The following is a 21432-nucleotide window of genomic DNA, read 5'->3' on the forward strand; positions in this document are numbered from 1 at the left end:
TTGAGGCCCTGTGCCTTGGCGGCCAACTCCTTCCGATCAAGTTTGGAAGGAGTAGCTGTATGTCAAAAAGAAAAAACAAGACAATTGTAAAATATACTCTTAGAAAAACAGTAAGACAAGTTAATTATACACATAGTGGCATGGTAGCACTATAAAGCACAGTACATAACACTTGTGGTATGTATCTATCCTCCCACTTGCTTGGGCTTTAACATTTGCAGGATTTTTTTCAGGCATTCAACCAACCATTCATCAGATTCTTTACTATCAGCCACCTTTGCAATTTGCATGCTTGCATCACACGTATCCTTCTCTCTGTCAGTCATAAATATTAAATCTCGCCCGTCCTTCTTCCTTCCACCCGTCTTTCACTTTTTAGTTCAACAGCAGGTGACCTGATCTGAATTTTAGTATTCTCCATAAAACTTTCAAAGCGGAGTTGAAATCACAGATAGATGAGGCCATTGGTTACTCAATACTCCCGCCCCTAATGCCTTTACTAATGCCAATTAAAGGGTGTCTTCACTTTTTAAACGTTCACAACAACTCTTACTTACTTAGGGCATCATTAGGATCCTCACGCTAAAAGGGACCACCCGCCATAAGGGCGGGGGCCCGGTGGGGGCAATTAGGATGCGCCCGCCACAGTGGCGGGCGCATCCCATATTTTTAACATTGTGGCGGGCGGTGCTGAAAGCACCGCCTGCCGCAATGCTAAAAATACATGCTCTGCTTTTCCAAGCACAACGTGACAGACCCCGCGCGGTGCCTGCCACGTTGTGCTTTGAAGTCAGGGGGGTACCATAAGTACCCTCCATGGGGGCCTGCAACGAGCCCCACAAGCATATTCCACATGCCTTTCCGTGGCGGCATTGCCACCATGGAAAGGCATTTCAAAATGAACATTATATGGCTGGTGGTGTGTTTCAGACACCGCCACCATAATGAACCCTTTTCTGCCCGGTTAACTGTGCGGAAAATTGGCAGACGGTTTCCATCCGCCGCGGACCCCCCAGGCATTGTAATATAGCCGGGGTCTTTTCTACAGGGATGGCAGGATGTTAGGTTTGCTCCTGCCGGGCTGGCGGTGACTACCGCCGGCCCGGCGGGGCAATTCGCCCGCCATCCTAATGGGGCCGTAAGTCTCAACAGTACAGTAAGTATACATACAGTACACCCTTACAGTGAGTGTAATGTCAATAGTTAAGGATTATGAATTTTACTTACCACCGCCTGCCACTGGTGCTGGCTCGCCCCCTACCGCTCCATCAGCAACTGCCGCATCTTCTCCATCTGCATCGCCTTTACCGCTGGCCCCGGCAACCGTGGTCGGTAGTGCGCCTAGAAAACATTACACATTTTTTAGGTGTCATATACACCTCCCCCTATTGGTCAGTAGCAAGATTGAAAAATGAGTTATTAGTATACAACATACATCACTAGTACAAATCAGGTAGTAGTAGAGTAGACACTAGTAGTTAATTATATATGGTCCTTAGGGTCATTCTAGCCTTTGCTTAGTTAGCCCAAGCCATGCAACCATTTTACCTTTGTGTCTTTTATTTTTACACATTTGACGTTACCTTGCAGTTTGTTGTATAAGACACCTTAGAGCCCACATGACCTCATGCTGCTACTGTCTAAGCGCTGTGTATAAGGTCAACCAGAACATTAACAAGCTACTTTTTTTATGAAGTTCTGGTGTACTGTTAGTCCATATTGCTTATCCATAAATGCTACACTTTTTGGCATGGCTGAGAAATGCTTGCAATATACTAACGCTCACTATTTTATTTTTTGCATTACATACGGAAGATTCTCTTCTACGAACCAGAGCTTTGCAGAGCTTATGATGCAACAACTACCAGTACTAAGTTCTTCTAAGGTGAGGGGTCCCCAGAATTCGCTCATAGATCTTCATTTATAAATTTATATAGACTATATCCCTACCTAGGGGATGGTGGTGCTTCCACCACTGTTCAGTTATCATGATTTATTTCCCAACTGTTAGTAAGTGTATCAATGTTTATTGTTTTATGTTATTGATTTTCCTGTTGGTGCTGCATTATAGAACAATGTACAGAGCTTGTCAATTCAAAATAAAAATGTTGAACTTACATAGACTTGGTGGTATTTGGTATGGACTTACACGAGTGAGCGAGCGAAAGGAAGGGTGTGCATGTGCATTGCTTACACGACTGAGAGGTTGGGTGTGTTATTTTCTGGGTTGTCTACTTGTTGGGTATCTTGGGGGGAGGGTTCCGAGAGCTAATACTGACAAGACACTACTATAACTAGTTGGGCATGGGATTGTGGTGGGTTCTGAGCTTCTGATTGAGGTGTGTGAGGAAGGTCGAACCTCCCATCACCAACATCCTATTTTCTTGTGCAAAGTTCTGTATGTGCAAAATCCCTACAACAGTAGTAGTATGTCCCATCATATCAAAATTGTAATAAATCTGGTTGGGCATTTGTTGGTGTGAATTGTCAAAGCCTCAATATTAAAAAAGACTCAAGATCAATAAGACTAGAAGTAGAACAAGAGGACAACCCAAAGGACTGGACCTCAATTTCTAGAGCTACTGGTGAATCTGAGTTTTATTTAAAACCTTTTAAATAATGAGTGGCCAACTGGGCAAGCTTAGCTACTACAGTACAGACAGACTAATAGTCGTAGTACTCCAGAGAGTCATCAAAGCAGAGGCAGGGATAACAAGATTTTCGAAACAGTACAGATCGAAGGATAATTGTTGGTAAAAAATAGCATTAGTAAACTGAAACAATAGTTTGGGAAAATATGGTGCAGTAAAAGTTATGGAATAAGAATTAATATTAAAAACGAGAAGACTTACTAAGGCCAGCAGAAAAGCCAGCGTTAGTGTCCTCCTCTTGATGTTGGTAACCCGCCGACTGCGCCCCTGTCTGCCTGCCCCTGGGTGCTGAACAGGAAAGATATAAGAAAGAGACAAACATTGAATGTATACAACAATTGCAATAACTAAATTGACCAATCTCATCTGGTCAACAAGTAGTATCGGAGGATTCGCGGATCGACTACTTACTATTTATCAACACTAATCCAGTCTTCCATTCTGATTCCAGAATAGTAACTAAGCCTAAGTACGACGCACCACCTGACCTAGCCCACCTATTCCAGGCGTGCCAATTGTACATTATGTATGCATTTCCACTTCTTTTAGTCCTCAACAATGCAGATGGTCAAATAAAATGGAGGACACATGACTACATTTTGGTATACACCAACTTTTTGGCTGATTTATTGATGCTGATGTTCTGCTAGTGCTAAGCCTATTCCCACTAATTTAACAAACTAGAAAAGTTTCTAATAAAGACTAGGGTACTAGCAGCATATATCGTAACAGAGGGGGCATCACGCATACCACTAAAAAAATTACAAACTCCTACAAAGTAACTAAACCTAAGTATCAATCCGCCCCTATCTCTTAGTGACAGGACAAAGTAAGGACTAGAGTCACTATAGCATTATGTAACTTAATTTCTCTAAAATAAACTCCTGCATAATCACGCTAAGCGAGCGCAAATGCAAAGTTGCAAACAAGTAAGATTAGAAGTAGCGCAGAAGAGCACCTGTGCCATAACAATCACAGAAGACTATTAAATGTAATAATTAACCTGTAATGTAAGCAGCAGCATTCTAGCTGGTTGTAAAAAAATATATATTCGCAATATAATTATATAACACAGAGCAGAAGAACAGACACAAAGTAGTAATAATTAAATAGTTACTCACCAAGACCCGGGACCTCCACCCCTAGCAGGTCCAGCAGGTCCTGCTCCCGGTCCAGGATGTCGGACCACCGGTGCGTCAGCTGGGCCTGGGTGCGCCGAACCCCAGAGCAGCAGAACACTGCCCGGCGCACCTTCCCCCACTGCTGCCGACGCTCCCGGAGCCCGTACCCGGACCCAGGCCTGCCACCTGCTGCCAGGGTTAAGGGGAGGTGGTGCTGCACAAATTAAATGAGTGCAGCCAACTCCACCTCCCCAATCAGGCCCGTGCCTGCACCCCTTGTGGAAGGCAGTCGCAGCTCTGGCTCCTGCGGCGATCCCTACCCTTGGACATCGTTCTGGGATAGAGAGAGAGTGAGACGGGCGGGAAAGAAAAGGAAATAAAATTTTAAAAGTAAGTTAAAAGAAATGAAAATAGCAGGCAATAGAAAAAGATTGAAAAAGTAGCTAAAAAACACACAAAAAATAGACAAAAACCAAAAATATAGAAGCAGTAAAATAGTCAGAGAGATAATAAATAAAAAAGATTTTAAAAAAGTGTCTTGAAACAAACGATTGGAAAGATTGAAAATCATGCCCCGCAACCATGTCAATAGAGTGAAAAACAAGATGGCCGTGCCCATTTCGACCATGTGCGCAAGTACGCGCAATATTTTCTCCACAAGCACGCAAAAAGCGCTGCAAACACGTAAAAGTGTTCCCGAACAGGAAATATATACCGCAAACGGGTGCGAGCATGCATTGCGCGACGCGGAACAAGAAGTAAGCATCACGAACGGGCAAGACAAGTGAAAACAAGATGGCAGCGCCCATGAGTGACCGCATGGGTAAGTTGGCGAGACGCGATCACGCAAAAAATTGCGCGAACGGGCGGGAAAAAAACTTCAGCGTCTTCGCGATATTTCCACATGTTCGCAGAGATTTTTAACATTTTCGCAATAGTTTTCGAAAGTTAATTTCGCAAATTCCGCCCACTCATAGTTTGTAGCTTATTTTATAAATTTCATATCAGGATGGGAGGGACATGCAGTGTTTTTGCACCCATACAGTGACACTGCAACTTTGGTAAGCTGGAGTCAGGACAGAAATTCCCTGTGCTAATGGATGTTTGGGTCTTCACAGGCTCATCTGTGACATTACCAAGAGTTTTCGTCCTGAGGGTACTAATGGAAGTGTGTCAGACTTAATATTCCAACCATGGACATGTCAGCATTATGCACAAGAGTGAAATGCCAGAGGGTGACACTCTTGGTGGAAATTCACCTGTGACACAGCAGATTGTTGTACTTTTGAAACATCTCCCTTCCATTTTCATCATATTGTGTACTGACTGGCATGTGTAGGCACTGTGTGCCCTTTCATATTGTCCCTGCATGTGACATTTCTGATGCCCCATGTTGAAACTCAGTGCGACCCCCATGGCCTGCACAGTCACTGCCCAATTTGACAAGGACACGTCACTGAGTGGACAGAGTGAAACATATGGGTTGTGCGCTACACTATCCATCAAAGAGCTATATCAGGCCTGTGGATTGAACGCAACAGATCTTGTTCGCAGGGTGTGAGATTGTAACATCATGTCCATAAATGTGACCTCCATGACACAGAGAGCCATTCACAGGGCAAGGACATTGAGGGGTGTGCAGTGATGGACACAGTGACTCAAAATTTCCAATGTAATGTATGTCTTGCTCACCCACAAACTAGATAGCACATGTGGGCCTCCTTCACATTCCTTTCTGTGCTGTCATTCTGCATGTGTATGAGATGGGCAGGTACTGCGTCCATCCTCATACATACATGCATTTTGGTAAGATTATCGCATGCTTATGTACTACATATCATGCTGTATTTTCTCTGCTAAACATATCTGTGAAGTAGTGCTGAGTTTGTGCATGCTCATGTACTGAGACACAGTGGTACATAACACAGTGTCACTGAAATTTCCTCCTCTTGTCTCCCATGCCTACAGCTCAATGTCCACCAGTGGAAGGCCTTATGGAGGGCCATTGCACGCAAGGTGCGGGTTCTGTGTGTTTCCAACCGAAGGCACACACACTGTCACAAGAGGTGGGATGACATCTGCCGGCTGAGCAAAAACGTGGCAGTGATGACGCTGGGGCTGCTCCCTCTGACTGGCAGGTTGACACGCCGGAGCATGACACCACCAATGACCCGCATCTTGGCAGTGCCAGAGCTGGAGGCACGTTTGAAGGACCATCAGCAGCAAGCTGGGGGTGAGTATTCTGGGAAGGGTGACTTTGGTTGTGAGTGACTGCATGTATTCCAACCCTGAGCCAGTGCTTGGCTCCGTGATGTTGCTAGTGTGTTGCAATGGCTTGTAAGTGGCCTTTGTGTTGGGTGCAGCTGTCATGCATTTTCGCTACATGTACTTTCTCATGTCATTGATGTAATGGCCCTTGATGTTGCCTTCTGAGTTGTGGCCTTATGGCATCTGCTGCAAAGGGTGAGTCAGGGACATCCCATGGCAGTGAAGGGCAGTGTGCCTCATCTGAGTGTGCTTTCATCGATGTGTGCAGTGTCTGACCTCAAAATATTGAGACCTACACATCTGCCACCAATGTGCAACTGTAGTTGTACCCCAAAGTACAATATGGTGGATGGCATGAGCTCATGGCCATTGCACACTGTTATTTAGGAGTCTGTATCTGTGTTGTTCCCTTATGGTGACTCCATATGTGACTGTCACAACATGTTGGGAGGTACATCTTTTTCAGCCACGGAAACCTAGGTATACTCAGAGGTATCTGTATGTCTGGTAATACGGAGGCACGGGCAACCTATTTGGCTGTGTGGACATCCCATGGGTAAATTATGCCGAGTTTGCATTATACCATGCAATTTTTTACTTTGGAATTAAGGTTGTACAATGTGACTGCACAGGGTGGTGTGCAACATAGAGGTATATTCTTTTTGTTTTGTGCTTTGCTTGCATATGATGTTTGTGTGAATGGCACTAAACTGAACATACGTCTCTGTCTCTTACAGCATCTACCGAGGGCACAGAAGGACAGGGGATGGACACCAGTGGTGAGGCATCATGCACGACTGCTACACGTGAGCACACTGACACTGATGTAACCTGCACCTCGGATGGGGGCAGGAGTTTGCTTGAGGAATCACAACCAGAAACACCAACCTCAATGCCATCTGACACCAGCGGTGACTCCTCTATATTGGCGGGCACAGGGAGTGGGAAATCTGCCTCCTCTTCCACCACACATTGTCCAGTTCCCGCCCTCCCAGCTACATCCACTAGTGCTGTACATGCTCGCAACAGTAGGAAGGGAAAAGGGTCCTTCCTCCAGGCAATGATGCCCCTGCCCCTTTCTCTCCTGCTGCCCTCAGTATTGAGGCGGTGGACCTTTTGCGCCAGCTGTGTGTGGGCCAGACAACTCTCCTGAATGCCTTCCTAGACAATGATAAGGCGTTGGCACAGATAGTTGCCTTCATGGAGGGTATTCGTTCAGACATGGGTGGGCTACACAGGACTGTCCAGTCTTTGTCCTCCACAGTGACAGCAGCCATTCAGCTGTCATAGGCTCAGAGTTCAGCTCCAGTCCCTTTGGCCACCTTCCGGCAGTGGCTACATCTGACGAGAGTGACCACACACCACAGCCTTCAGGCTCAAGATACACCACATGTAGCACACAACTGCAGCACCCTAAGCAGGACAGAGCTCAGACACCATCCCCCCAAACATCCAAAGTCACTCCAGTGCAGAAAGGCAAAAGCCCTTCAGGTGACACTCAGGGGCATCAAGCCAAGAAGAAGGCCTCCGGCTCTCATGCCTCTAAAGCATCCCCACCCAAGGGCACTACCATCCCAAAAGCATCTCCTAAAGACAAGCAGACAGCAGCCATGCCTGCTGTGAAGCTGGTGCCTGCTAAGAGTCCGAAGAAAAAGTCCTCTAAGGCAGATTCACCCACAACCTCAACTCCCATCCACACCTCTGTGAAGCTGAGAAAGGAGGGCAATGTAGGGGGCTCACCTGGTCAACATGGCCACCCCCTGCACCTGATGTACCTGTGGTGGAGATTGAGTCTGTTGGCCCGCCCCACTTACCACTCCGTCCAAGACAATAATTCCCTATTGAGTCCCCAAGAAGTGGAAAGGCACCCCTCCACATTCTTCCTCCCACACTGTGTCTCACAGCAGGATGACTCCACCTCCACATGCCACCACACCACCCCGTTCCAAGCAGCCCTCCGGCTCCCAAAGCCACTGATGCCTCTACCTCAGCTGGTCCTCTTTCTCCCAGGCCCAGTCCTTCAACTGGCCCGACACTCAGCCACCTCCCAGTCCGACTGACAGCCAAGTCTGAGTCAAATTCCCCCGCAAACACCTGTCTCTCCCACAGCGGTGCCTGGACTGCCCATTGTTATCCCCCTAGCTGTGTTGCTGACCATGGCAGTGTTCAGTCTCACCCATTCCCTGTGCAGCTTCTCATGCACACATGTGCCCACTTGGAACTGTGGACTGGCCACTGGCCTTGCTGTTCATCACTATTGATGCCCATTCCCTGTGCAGCCTCTCATGCACACATGTGCCTACTTAGAACTGTGTATTGGCCAATGGCCTTGCTGTTCATCACTGTTGATGCCCATTCCCTGTGCAGGTTCTCATGTACCTATTTTGCACTTTGTACTGACCAATGGCCTTGCTGTTCATCACTGTTGATGCCCATTCCCTGTGCAGGTTCTCATGTACCCACTTTGCACTTTGTACTGGCCAATGGTCTTTCTGTTCATCAATGTTGATGCCCATTCCCTGTGCAGGTTGTCATGTATCTACTTTGCACTTTGAACTGTCCAATGGCCTTGCTGTTCATCACTGTTGAGGCCCATTCCCTGTGCAGCTTCTCATGCACACATGTGCCTACTTTGAAATGTGGACTGGGCACTGGCCTTGCTCCTGACTATATTTGATGCCTATCTGTGTAAGATGTAATAAAGACACTTACTCCTGTTGCCTGCTTTGTCAGTGTCCTTGCTAAATAATGGTTTGCTATATGGGAATGGTTTAACGTGACACATGCTCTGTATGACAGCTTTAACATTGCCAATGGCTTATTTCACTTTTTCAAAGTTTGGCAGAGGTGACAGGCACTTCTTGACTCTGAGGCTTGGGGGTGCACTGACCTTTGTTGGTGATGACCTACTGTCATCCTAATCATTTTATGGTCAGGTTTGCTAAATTGTACACATGTCATGTTTGGATGCACCACCAGCACAGAGGGGGGTTCTATCCAGAGGATTGCAGGCAGGCTGGCCAGGGTCCATCATATCAGTGTGATCTTTCTTGATGTGTGAACAGCAGCGTTGGTGTAGGGTCATCTTTTGATGGACTGTCGTCCTAGTCACATGGGTACATTAGAATGTGTGCACTTGAGTGGTCATGAAGTGTGCAGTGTGAAGGGGTGACTTTGTCAATAGTGTGGATGTGTGTGTGCCCCTGCTATGGCAACTGCACACATGTGAGCTGAGTGCCTGTTAGTTTGATTTGTCAACCCTGTGCTTGTGATTGTGACATGTGGTAGTTGTAGGTTGTGTACTTTACAGTGTGTTGGTGTGTCCTTGCACTCCTGGGGGCACCTACTTGTTGTTGCTGCCAGTTGTGAGTACGGTGTAGGAAAGAAGGGTCCCAGTAGAGCTGCTATATATTTTGCTTGCATTTATTATAGAAAATTCAGACAAAAATAGCATACAGTGTCAAATTATCACAATGTATGATCCATATCATTTGGTCAAATAAAAGTGCCCCAAGAAAGGAAAGGGAGGGGGGATAGCGTGATGCTGTGCAGGAAACAGGACAGTGAGGGAATAAAGTTCGTGACAAACTTATATATTGCAATATTAATTTGGAATGCAATACAATTTAAAGGCTTCAGATCCCTGAGCCAGAGACGTTGGGGGATTATAACATATCCCAAAAGGTAAGGACTATTTCTGTTGACACCGAAAAGTTCAAAAATTATGGGGGAGTGTCAACCGAACAGAACATAAAAGTAGCCGTCGACGTTTCGACCCCACGCTACATCTGTAGGCGTTTGTCTAGCCTTACAACGGGGTCTTCATCAGGACAAGGTGGTCAAAGGAGCACTACAGTATCTGCTCAGTCCGAGCAAAACATGATTCTATTCTCATCTGTCATCAGGTGACTGGTCTGAATTTAGGGACAAGATGGCAAGTGACTTGCTTATCTTCAGCAAACGCGGAAAGCGGCGACTGGGTGCTCCGTGATCGTGAAAATTAAGACGCGGCGTACTCTGCCCAGATCGCTATGACGCCCCGCCGAGTACTGTACTAAGGACACCTCTACCCTCCTGGGCTCTCTAGATTAACGCGGGTCCGTTTCCTCTTTGAGAGCCACGTGCATTCCCAATTTGCAAAAGGTTGCTGCCCTCAACCCCGTGTATCAAGAGACAAGAGATGCAGCATACCGAAGGCGACCCACAGTGACGCCTCGTCTTCATTCTAATAGTGGGTATTAATAGAGATCCAGCCCAAGCACTTGATGTGAACATGACCCTTTCGTCATCTTGTCCCTAAATTCAGACCAGTCACCTGATGACAGATGAGAATAGAATCATGTTTTGCTCGGACTGAGCAGATACTGTAGTGCTCCTTTGACCACCTTGTCCTGATGAAGACCCCGTTGTAAGGCTAGACAAACGCCTACAGATGTAGCGTGGGGTCGAAACGTCGACGGCTACTTTTATGTTCTGTTCGGTTGACACTCCCCCATAATTTTTGAACTTTTCGGTGTCAACAGAAATAGTCCTTACCTTTTGGGATATGTTATAATCCCCCAACGTCTCTGGCTCAGGGATCTGAAGCCTTTAAATTGTATTGCATTCCAAATTAATATTGCAATATATAAGTTTGTCACGAACTTTATTCCCTCACTGTCCTGTTTCCTGCACAGCATCACGCTATCCCCCCTCCCTTTCCTTTCTTGGGGCACTTTTATTTGACCAAATGATATGGATCATACATTGTGATAATTTGACACTGTATGCTATTTTTGTCTGAATTTTCTATAATAAATGCAAGCAAAATATATAGCAGCTCTACTGGGACCCTTCTTTCCTACACCGTATAGTACCCAGGTCCCATGTGGAATCCCCGGGTTGAACCCCCCTCGTAGATCAAGCCAGTTGTGAGTATGCTGAGTGTTTGACAGCCGAGTCTGTGTTGTGTTTTGTTGATCAGCCATGTGTCTTGCTGCTGTTTGTGCTCACTGTGCAGACCTGCTCAGCCACACTGACGTTGTGGGTAAGTTTTCTCATGCATTGCTGTCACTTGGGCCATTTTTGGCTCCAGTATGGTATGTGGAATGTGGAGTTAATCCATCCCCTAGCTGATGCCTATCCACTGTGAGTGACTCCTCCATGTATTTGTGTATGGTACACTCCTGACCTGTCCACTACTGACGTACAGCCCACTTCACTCTCATGTCACCTATCCCCTTGGGTTGGCAGTGTGTGTGCCTCCCCTCCACTTCATTTGGTACACTATGCTTCGTGGTGCTGATCTATGCACAGGATCAATGTGCCACTCATGACAGTTTCCCAATTAGTAATGTTTGATTTTCTTGTACTGTTTTGCAGTCGTTGTTGCTCATGTGCACTGCAACTGTTTGTGCTGCACAGTCCTCTGGTCATGTTGTTTGTACCTGGGTGTCTCTGAGTTGAGCATCTGTGGGTGTTGGGTTGGCTGTATGTGTGTTTGCTGAGGTACTGCTACCCTTCCTGAGTATGATGTTGTCTGTGTGTTGTGCTGATATTTATTGTGGGAGTACATGTTGTGGCACTGAGATGTGTGTGCTACTGATTTGGTTGTTGTGCACATACTGTGTGTTGTGTATGAAGTGCTGTAAGTCTATGTTGCCTTGTGCTTGCATGGTGTGCATCCCCTGATGTCTAGCTGAGTTTGCAATGTGATGGATTGGCATGTGCACCTGTTGTGTTTTTGTTGTGGATGTATGCAGTGTTTGGCCTATGTTGGCTCTTTCAGCTGACAGATGCTCTGTGTGTGATGTTCTATTTGCGTGACATTGTTTGTGAGTTGTTTGTGCATTGTGATACACTCAGATGTGTGTTGCAGGTGTAGTGTGCAATACTTATGTGTCTGTCACATGCAACAAGGTGGATTCTTGTTCCTGAGCTTGTTTTGAGTGCACATTGGCGGTTTGTCCTATTTTTAACAAGTCACTTGTTAGGATTGTGCATGTGCATGTATGTGTTACACTATGACATCATTTTGACTTGATGGGTAGTGTGGTATGTCTGTCTGTGTTAGCTCATTGTCCCATTATTCCCAGTTTGTGTCCATGATTGTTTTGAAAAGGTGCACTTCTTGTTTGTGTTGGGATATGGTGTCTGTGCATTGTTCCTGAGTGACAATGTTGTGTGCTCCTGTTCTATCTCGGTTCCCATTGCCTTTCCACTGTTTGTCTGGCCATATATTGGCTTGTTGTACTTCTGTGTATGTTGTTTGTGACGTTTGTGTTTGGCTATTGTTTTTGTGTCAGCATTGGTTCAGGCATCCCTGAGTGTGTGTGTGTGTGATGTTTATGGATGCACCCCAGGGAGTGTGATTGTTTGTCAGTGTACTCACAGGACATTATTTGCACCATTCTGTGTGTTTGACACTGGTTTTAAATGGTGCAGGTGTGAGGTGGGTGGAAGAGGGGTATGTGTGAATGATCCAACTTGTGTTCAAAAGTCAGGTAGTGTGACAATGATCCATGTGTGTTGTGCTGGTGACATACACATTTCAAGGAATTTGAGACAGATGTGTGGATGATCACTTCCTATCAACCCTGTGCCTATGAATGGCTTGACTTGCTATCTCCCTGAGTTGTTGCAAGGAGGTCATTGTGGTTTAATTGCACTTACTGTGCCAGCCATGTCTGATTTGATGGCCGAAGGGTGTTGTGATATGTTCCTTCTCTTACATGTGATGTACACATCCTTTGTGGTTTGCTCCATGGCTTTCCAGCACTGCCCACCTCATTTTTGGCTAGCCCATTTTTTGTCCTCCATTGCTGCTGACAGCTGGTTTGTGTATGTGGCTGTGTGTCCGTGTGGGGTGTGTCTGGGTGCCATGACAGGCAGTGTGTACAGTTAAGTGGTTGTTCATATTCGGTGTGAGTGTTAATTTTGTGATTGGACTCAGTTTGTTTGACATGAGTGGAGGGTAGGTGTGGGGAGGAGGGTTGCCCTGCCCCTAAGCCTCTGTGCAGGGAGTCTAGTTTGGCGCTCCGCTGTCGTGTTTCTGCTATCTCCGGTTGGGTGGTTTCTCTGCTAATGTGTGATGGGCTGTTTGGAGCATCCTGAATTGTACGGCGGTCGGGACATCATTCCGCACGACGGTAGGTCTCTATTGGATTACACAGCTGCGGTGGCGGGCGCATTTTTATGGCGGTTCATGTCGCACTGTGGCAGACCGGAAATGGGCTATGCTTGGCCATTGTAATATGGTGAGCTTGAGGACCGCTGCTGGGTGCGGAAAATGACATTTTCCGCCACCTCCAGCACCACGGAGGTGCCTCTGCCTGTCACCATAATGAGACTATAAGTGCCTTTCACTCTTTGTTTCAATTCAATTGGCTGTTTGTCTTTGCCCTCAACATGTTGTGTTGCCAAAATGTGTCTTCCATTTGAATGCCTCTCTTCATCCCTAGTCTCATCCAGTTCCAATAGGCGGCAGAAAATTAATTAATGGGTCTTGCCTGCAGAATGTGGTTAGTGCCTCCTGCAACTTTCATATCTCACAAACATTCATAGATCTTAAGCTGATTGGGGTCTTCTCTTCAGGGCCCCCTCCTCCGTAAGGGCTGCAGTGGCCTGCATTACACCTCTAGCTGCAATGTCAGCAGTGTGCTGTCTCAGTGTCAATGCAGTCATGTCAAAATGGCCCAACAGCCAGTTTATTATGGGGCTACAGGTTCAGACCAAGCGCTGGAAGCAAGAAAATAATAAATCTAACTTTCTCTAGAACTGTACTCGACTATACTGTGTCTCTTAATGCTCTGAAACTTAGCATGGCCAACAGAGGCATGCCACCCATTCCAGAATGCTGAAGAGTGCATCAAAGACAATAAGAAAGCTGCTTTAATGGTGTATTAAGTTCTAAGGTATGTTTGCAATTCAGCCAGCAGACCCAATCCAGGAACATAGGGGCTCAGTACGATGGCGGGCAGACTTGGTCCACCCGCCACGGTAGCGGTAATTGGGTCCTACCGCTTTGCGTGCGGCGGTCCCACTTATACATTTATGATGGGACCACCACTGCTGTGGTCGGATTCCGCACCTTTAACATTGCGGCGGTGGCTGCTGACAGCAGCACCACCGCAAAGTTAAAAAGATCATGTTGTGCATTTCACTGCATCATAATTGTGTCAGCCGAGCCAGCTAGACTCCTCTGCCATTGTGAGCATGCTGACTGCTCCGCCAGGCAATCGTGACGATTGCTACCGGTGGCAAGGCGGCGGACGGACTTTCCGTCCACTGCGATACCCACCGCCATCATAATGTGGCGTTGGTAAATCTCATGACGGCGGTGGCTATTTTTCCGCCATCATAATAAATAAACCCCATACTTCAGCAACTAAACAGTCACACAGTGGACTGTGTTGAATCTTACCAAGTGATCAATTATTGCAATTTGTTTTATTGCAATGTGATAACAGCTATTTCTACGCTATTTTCTTTCAGAACTAAGTGTGAAGATCTTGGCTCTTAACTGACTGTACAGCAATTGCTATTTAAGAATCTGAGAAAAATTGACATACTTAATCAAACAATGTTTGTTTGAAAATGATTTGATGAAGATGAGTTCCTGCTAAAGAAACAAGGCCTGTAAGGTTAAAATGACTTTTTATATCTTTTCAAATTATCCCTCAGACTTTATTAATGTTCTAACAGATGATGTTTAGGTCATATGTTCTGATATTTATTCATTTCATTTAGCATACTTTTCAATCTGGCTAGTTTTTTTGCAAGATTTGAATTTTTATCTATAAAAAGTAATAACAAAGATATGATCCTACCTAATTATTTTTTTATTTCTAAGCCAAATGTATTTGCATACATTTATAAAGTAATATCAGCAAAGTCAAATCGACATGCATATGTTCACAGCAGACTGTACCTTCTAGAATTTTGAAATGCTGCTGTGAGCACCTCATGGGTGGCTGAAATGGTGTTAAAGTGTTGCCGAGCATTAACAGCCCCATTCAGGATTTGGCAGATGGTGAAGACCTCTGCTGCCCAGGTGGACTGCAGCACGCCATATTTAGGGATCTCCAGCTGCCCTTTGGAGATCTCTATACCTTCAATGAAGCAAGAGGATGGCTGTGCCTCTGATGTCATTCAAAGTTTGCTGACCATCCTCCATATTTTGTTCTACCACTCAGTAAACCTTTTTGTTTTACAAAAACAAACTCCCAAAGCGGCCATTTTTTTCATAAAACATAAAAATTACCTTGATACCTTGGAAGCTTTTACCCTCTAAGGGCCAGATGTAGGTGGCAAATACCAATCGGTAAAGCCGAAATTCTGTAAATTTCAGCTTTACCGACCGGTATTTAGCCCTGTGTGATGTACTTATTACCGAATGCCATCGGTAATAAGAAATCGGTAAATCCAAGGGAAACAGTTACCAATTCCTTATTTACTGATCGGTGAACACCGAAACAAACAATACAGAATCAGTAAATAACGAATCGGTAAAAAATCGGAAATGTGATGTAGCAAAATTTTGTAATACCGAATTTGGCCAAAATCGGTATTAACGAATCGTTATTTGCCATTGATCCAGAGCAGGTGGTAATCAGGTGCAGTGCATAAAAACAGCCCCAAAATGCAACAGTGTGAAGGCAAGGCGGCTATGTTTGAGAGCATCAGGAGTGAGGTTTTGGAGACGGGAAGAGACTGTGTACAGACTGCGTGTTACACTGTTCCAATTGACTGAGTCAGAAATCCATGAGAGGTACAGGCTACACCCACACACCATCCTTGACCTGATACGGGACCTGGAACCATATCTTGAGCATCAGACACCAAGGGTGCACGCAATACCCACCCATGTACAGGTGCTCTGTTGCCTGTACCTCCTGGCATCAGGAAGTTACCAGGGTGTGATAGCCGCAGTAGGTGGTGTGTCACAGAGCTGCCTATCCTGTTTTTTCAACACCTTCTTGGACGCCATGATGGACAGAATGCATCATTACATAACCTTCCCAGCACACAGGCGGAGCTGCAGAAGACCAAGCTGGATTTCTACCAAAAGGCACAGTTCCCACAAATAATAGGCTGCATCGATGGGACCCACATACCAATCTGCCCTCCTACATATTCAGGAACAGTGGGATCTCTACACGTCTGGCTGCTGGTAAATTCGGAGAAGGATACCTACTAGGTAAATCAATGTCACACACCCTGATGTATACCTTGGATTAACCTTTTGGTGACATTAATTAATGGCACTTTCTTTTACATTTAGGTGACAGCGCATATGCCCTTCGGTCTTTCCTACTCACCCCATATCTCAACCCATCCACCCCAAGGGAGAGGAGATACATTGTGGCACATAAGAGCACACGCAACGTGGTGGAGCGCACCTTTGGACTTCTAAAAAGCAGGTTCCGTTGCCTCCACAAAAGTGTAGGTGCACGTCAGTACAGCCCCATCAAATGCTGCAAAATAATAGCAACATGCGCAATGCTACATAACCTTACAACAACAAAAAGGAACAGCAGTGGAATTAACTGACTCTGAGGACGAGGGCGAGGACAATCCCCAGCCAGAGCCCTGCGCAGCTGGTGTGGTAGCAGAACTAGATGGGAGACACAGGTGGGCTGAGATAACACGTAACTATTTCTGAGTGAGTAAGGAGACAGAGACAGTTACTGTATTTGTGTTATGGTGCTTAATAAGCACACCACCAAGATCAAAACCAGTGTCCATACAGACATGGGTTACATCGCCCATCAAATGATTCTCAAATCCTAGTTGCATCTATTTCCTGTGCCCACGCACTGCATTGCCACGTTCCTTGGCCCCACTGTCTGTACTGCCTGCATGTTCTTGGGCAGCGCTGTGGCATTTGCTGTGCCGCCTGCTCTCGTTGGGAGAGGGCGTAGTGCTACTACGGCTCGTAGCCTCCTCACTGTCCCCCCCCGCTTCCGTAGTGGCCAACTTTCTGAGTCTGCAGCAGTTCCAGTGCAGAGGTCATTATCACCATCCCCCTAGCCACATCCCTACTACAATGGCTTCCATCTCCTCCTGCATGGCTATTGACCGTCTGCACATTAGGGAGGTAGCAGTGGACAGCCAGTTCACCGCCTTGGTATAAGCCTCAAGTCTCTGCCTCTTCTTGCGCCTAGAAAGGCGGTCCGCCTCCAACTGACTGCACAGCTGCCTCACAGACGTCGCAACGTCTCTCATGCCCTCAGACATGTTGTTGCTCATTGCACTTATTCCCTTTTCTATTCTGTGCATGTACTTGTTCATATGCGACATCTCCCTATGCATTGACCGCATGGCTCTCCATTGCAGGCGCTGGACCTTAAGCATGTTGCCTTCCAGTCCAGCGAACACACTTTCCCCTTGCTCCGAGATTTAAGGACCGGCTGGCCTTGCCCTGCGGCATCTGGAGGATGTGTGGGCGCGCTCTGATGGTGTCTCAGCCCTTTCCATGTTGCCATCCTCATCCATTGGAGACTGTTGGCCCCCTGTGCCCTCCTCCTCCGACACCTCCATCTGCTGGAGGGTGGCCTCGGCGTGCCTCCTGCCTGACTGTGGTGGTGGTGGTGGTGGTGATTGTGGCAGTGGGGATGGAGTTGGTGGTGATGGAGACTTTGTCTGGTGCTGTGGTGATGGTGGGGATGGAGAAGTTGTTGGTGGTTGTGCGGTGGTTATGTGCCCTGCAGGTGACTGTTCCTCCTCCTGTTGTCTCCCCTCTGGCCTGGGTGACTTCCCTCTACTCCCCTCTGCTGCACTGCAAGATGTCTCGCCTGGAATGACAGAATGTAGATATATTCACTAGTCTGGATGCATATGCATTGCATTAAACATCATGCCTGCCAATCACACTGACTGTTCTGAACATGTGTTTCCTAAGACTACATCTCCCACGATGCATTGCAGGTAATAAGTAAAAGATGGACTGGAGTGGGAGTCCCTATGCCTCTCTGTGGATTGGGGCTGGGAAGGGGGGAGCATGCTGGGCATGCATCTTACCTTGTTTCCCGGTAGCTCTGGCAAAGCTGTCTGGGTCTCCCACGCCACTCACACTCTCCGGCTGTAGGGTGGACTCTACCATGAGTTCCAGTGCTTTTGGTGCAGGTGCTCCACTAGTTTTGCTGGCCTGCCTCTCCGCCATCCTTGCATTCGGCGTCTTCCGCAGGTCATACCACCTTTTCTTTATGTCCTCCATGGAGCGCTGGGTAACCCCAATTAAATTGATTTTGCTCTGGATCCCAAGCCAGATGTGTCTCTTCTGAGACTCTGGCACATGGAGGGACTGCTTCCCAAAGAGCTTTTCATGGTCCTTGCTGACGTCTTCAATGAGGACCTCCAGCTCCTTTTCACTAAACTTCATCTTCCTTTTTCTTTCTGCACCTTCCTTCTCTCTCTCCTGGGTTGCCATTTCCAAGGTTTGTTGTTTTTTGTTTGAAGATGAGAGGCTGTGTTGCTCCTGGCTCCTCTGCTCAGCTACCTGCCTCACAGTCAGCTCCAGGTTCAGTGCAGCTGCCTGGGTGGGCCACTTCCTGTTTGGGAGGTAATTGGGATGCACAGGATTGGCTGATTCATCAAAAACCAAGTTTTTGAATTACCGATTCGGTATTTATCGAATCGGTATTGGATTCGGTATTTACGAATCTGTATTGGTGTTTCAGAATTTATTTTTTACGGATTGCTTCCGATTCAGTATTTTTTACCGAAAATTACCGATTCGGTTAATTTTTTCCGAATATTTGCGTACATCAGAGATACCGATTCCTTAATACCGAATCAGTAAAATTTGGTATTAAGGAATCGGTATTTCACGTTTACTTACATCTGGCCCTAAATAGTTTGACTGCCAGATGACTCGAGTTGTTGGGCCCTCAGTGTTAGATTTCTGCTAACAGAGCCGGCGGGGGCATCACTGGTGGAAACATGTGGGTCCACAGGACCTTAAATATGGCTGCCCGACTGTCAGTTCGGTGGACAGGGTACTCTGTCAGCCTGTGGCAGAGTACCCTGTCGCCAAATTCGAAATCAGGCACTAATAGTTTAATTTAGGCAGGCTTCCAAAATTTCAATGAATTGATAGTCAAAAGTTTTAATTTTGCCTAGACATACTAAACCAAAGAGAAAAAAGACAGCCAAAGGGTGATAAGATCAAAAAGAAGGAATATCTACCTCTTGATAGAGACCATCATTATCCCCTGGCCTATAATAATATGGATTTACAGATCAAAGGTTTTTACTATCCCATCTGGGATATCTCTTTAGCTACTTATTAGAGATATAAGAGGAAATGTAAGCAGGCCTCTAATAATGAACGCCTTTAGTGGATGGTACAGTGATGTCAGTCAGCGCAGCCACAATTCATTTTATTAGTAGGTTAGTGGAAGAATGGTGAATAGAGTATGCTCACTCTTAACCAAACTAAATGAACATATTTATATCAGTCATGCTTCTTTATAGCTCAAAACTGGTGTAGGCATATTCAGCAACAGAATATGTACATTGCATGAAAAGAGCTAATTTGCACCATAAATTCTTTGAGAGTCATTTTTTTTGGGAGAGTGTGCGTTTGATCCATGCGATTTTTTATTATTGACTTTTATATATAATGAGAAGAATTCAACAACAACAAGTTTTGATTCGTCAGAATTGTGTGCAGAACCCTCGATGGAGCAACCATTAGAAAACATATTATCTATGAGTTAGGTTGCAGCCAACACGTTTCACCCTTATTGTGTAACTGGTTCCCTACTGAATTGCCACAGGTTAAATCATTTCACCTGTGGCAGAGTAGTCTGGAACCAATAACACAGTGACATTACAGGCTAGTGATTGAGAGTGGAAACACAGTAAACTGTGATAAAGTATCAAAGGGCAGATGAACGTTTTCTGCCCAAAATGGTCACTTTGTAAAATATTGGTGGCGTTAAGTGCTCGCTACTTTAGAGATTCAAGAATTTGTAAAAGAAACACATACACAAGCAACAATTTCAAATCATGTTACAATGCATCAGCACATAAACAAGCAGCAGCACTAGCAATGAAGGTACAATGTATCTGGAAGCTGCAACTAAAGAGAAAATGTGTGAGTTTATAGAAGCAGTGAACAATGCATCAGGCATGTTCCAGCCCACAACAATTGGTAGATTCCCGTCACAAAATAACGCGACCAGCTATCCAGATCCTACCAGCTGACCAGACAACTTGGTGCTGGATTGCTGTAACTCTATGGCCAAAAAAACAGCTAAAGATCAACGGTGATGCATGAAAGATTTTACACCCGACTCGCCCCTTTCAAGCGCGTGCAACAATGTCTGTCTCACCAAACTACCATTATCTCTGGTAAGTGGGTATAAGAGGATTTAGAAGATGTTTGTGAACATCTGTAGTCATTGATGAAATTCTTCTGGAAGCCTGCCTTTTGTCTCTGGTGAGGGGTAAAGGGTGCTTCAAGCCACTACGTCAGTATCTCAAGTCTTCTTAGACTATCAGGGAGCATCAACACAGCAAAGCTGCAGCATCAAGGTTGTCCAACAGCTCATCGTCAATTGCTTCTTGTTTACTCTTCTTAACCAGGTGAAAGTGGACTGCCTGCATGTACCCACTCTGGTTCCACTAACAGCTCAAGGTGGTATCATGTTCACAGCCAAAAGAAATTCAGCACGTCGGAGGGCATCTCAAACTTAAAATTGAAAACCCAGGCAATTGGGCAGATAGCCACTGCCAGTCAGTGTTCAGTGTATATCACAATTCTAAATCCCAGCCAACATGGATGGATGCACAGTTCACCACCTTAGAGAAAAGTCTGGGAAGGTCCTCATTATCCATCCGCAAGGATCATTGTTCTCTGGGTCAGCTACAGACATGTGGACCACAGGTAGTGTTCGCAAAGCATCCGCCATATTCATTTATTCTCAAGTTCGGGAAAGGTTACTGCAGTCATGACTGCGTTTAAGGTTCACAAACAGTGAGCTTCAAAAAGACAAATGGGAGTCCATAGGTCTGTGAACTCTGGACTAATCTGGTGGGTATCTTCCCTTTCTTGCTACTAGGGACCCCTAAAACCAGAATAAGATGTCATTAGTGTGTACTTGTTCAAAGGGAGGGAAAGGAAGCCTGCTTCATTGAACAGAATGGGGAGATCCATTTATAGTCTCCCCAAACAGGGCTCGCCAAACAGGGGAGTTTTGTCCTTAGAAGACACAATGTCCTCACAGTTATTAATTTAAGCAGGTAATATAAAATCTACAGGTTTAAACTACTGAATAGTAACTTATTAATATAACTCATTATAACTCAAAGAGGGCAACTATAAATAGTGCTCCCACTGTTATAATATTTTGTAGTTGACAGTTCCCGTTGTAGTTCATATTTGTTTGTTCCAAATTTCATTGGTA

Source organism: Lissotriton vulgaris, chromosome 6, assembly GCF_964263255.1.
Source record: "Lissotriton vulgaris chromosome 6, aLisVul1.2, whole genome shotgun sequence".
Taxonomy (NCBI): Eukaryota; Metazoa; Chordata; class Amphibia; order Caudata; family Salamandridae; genus Lissotriton; species Lissotriton vulgaris.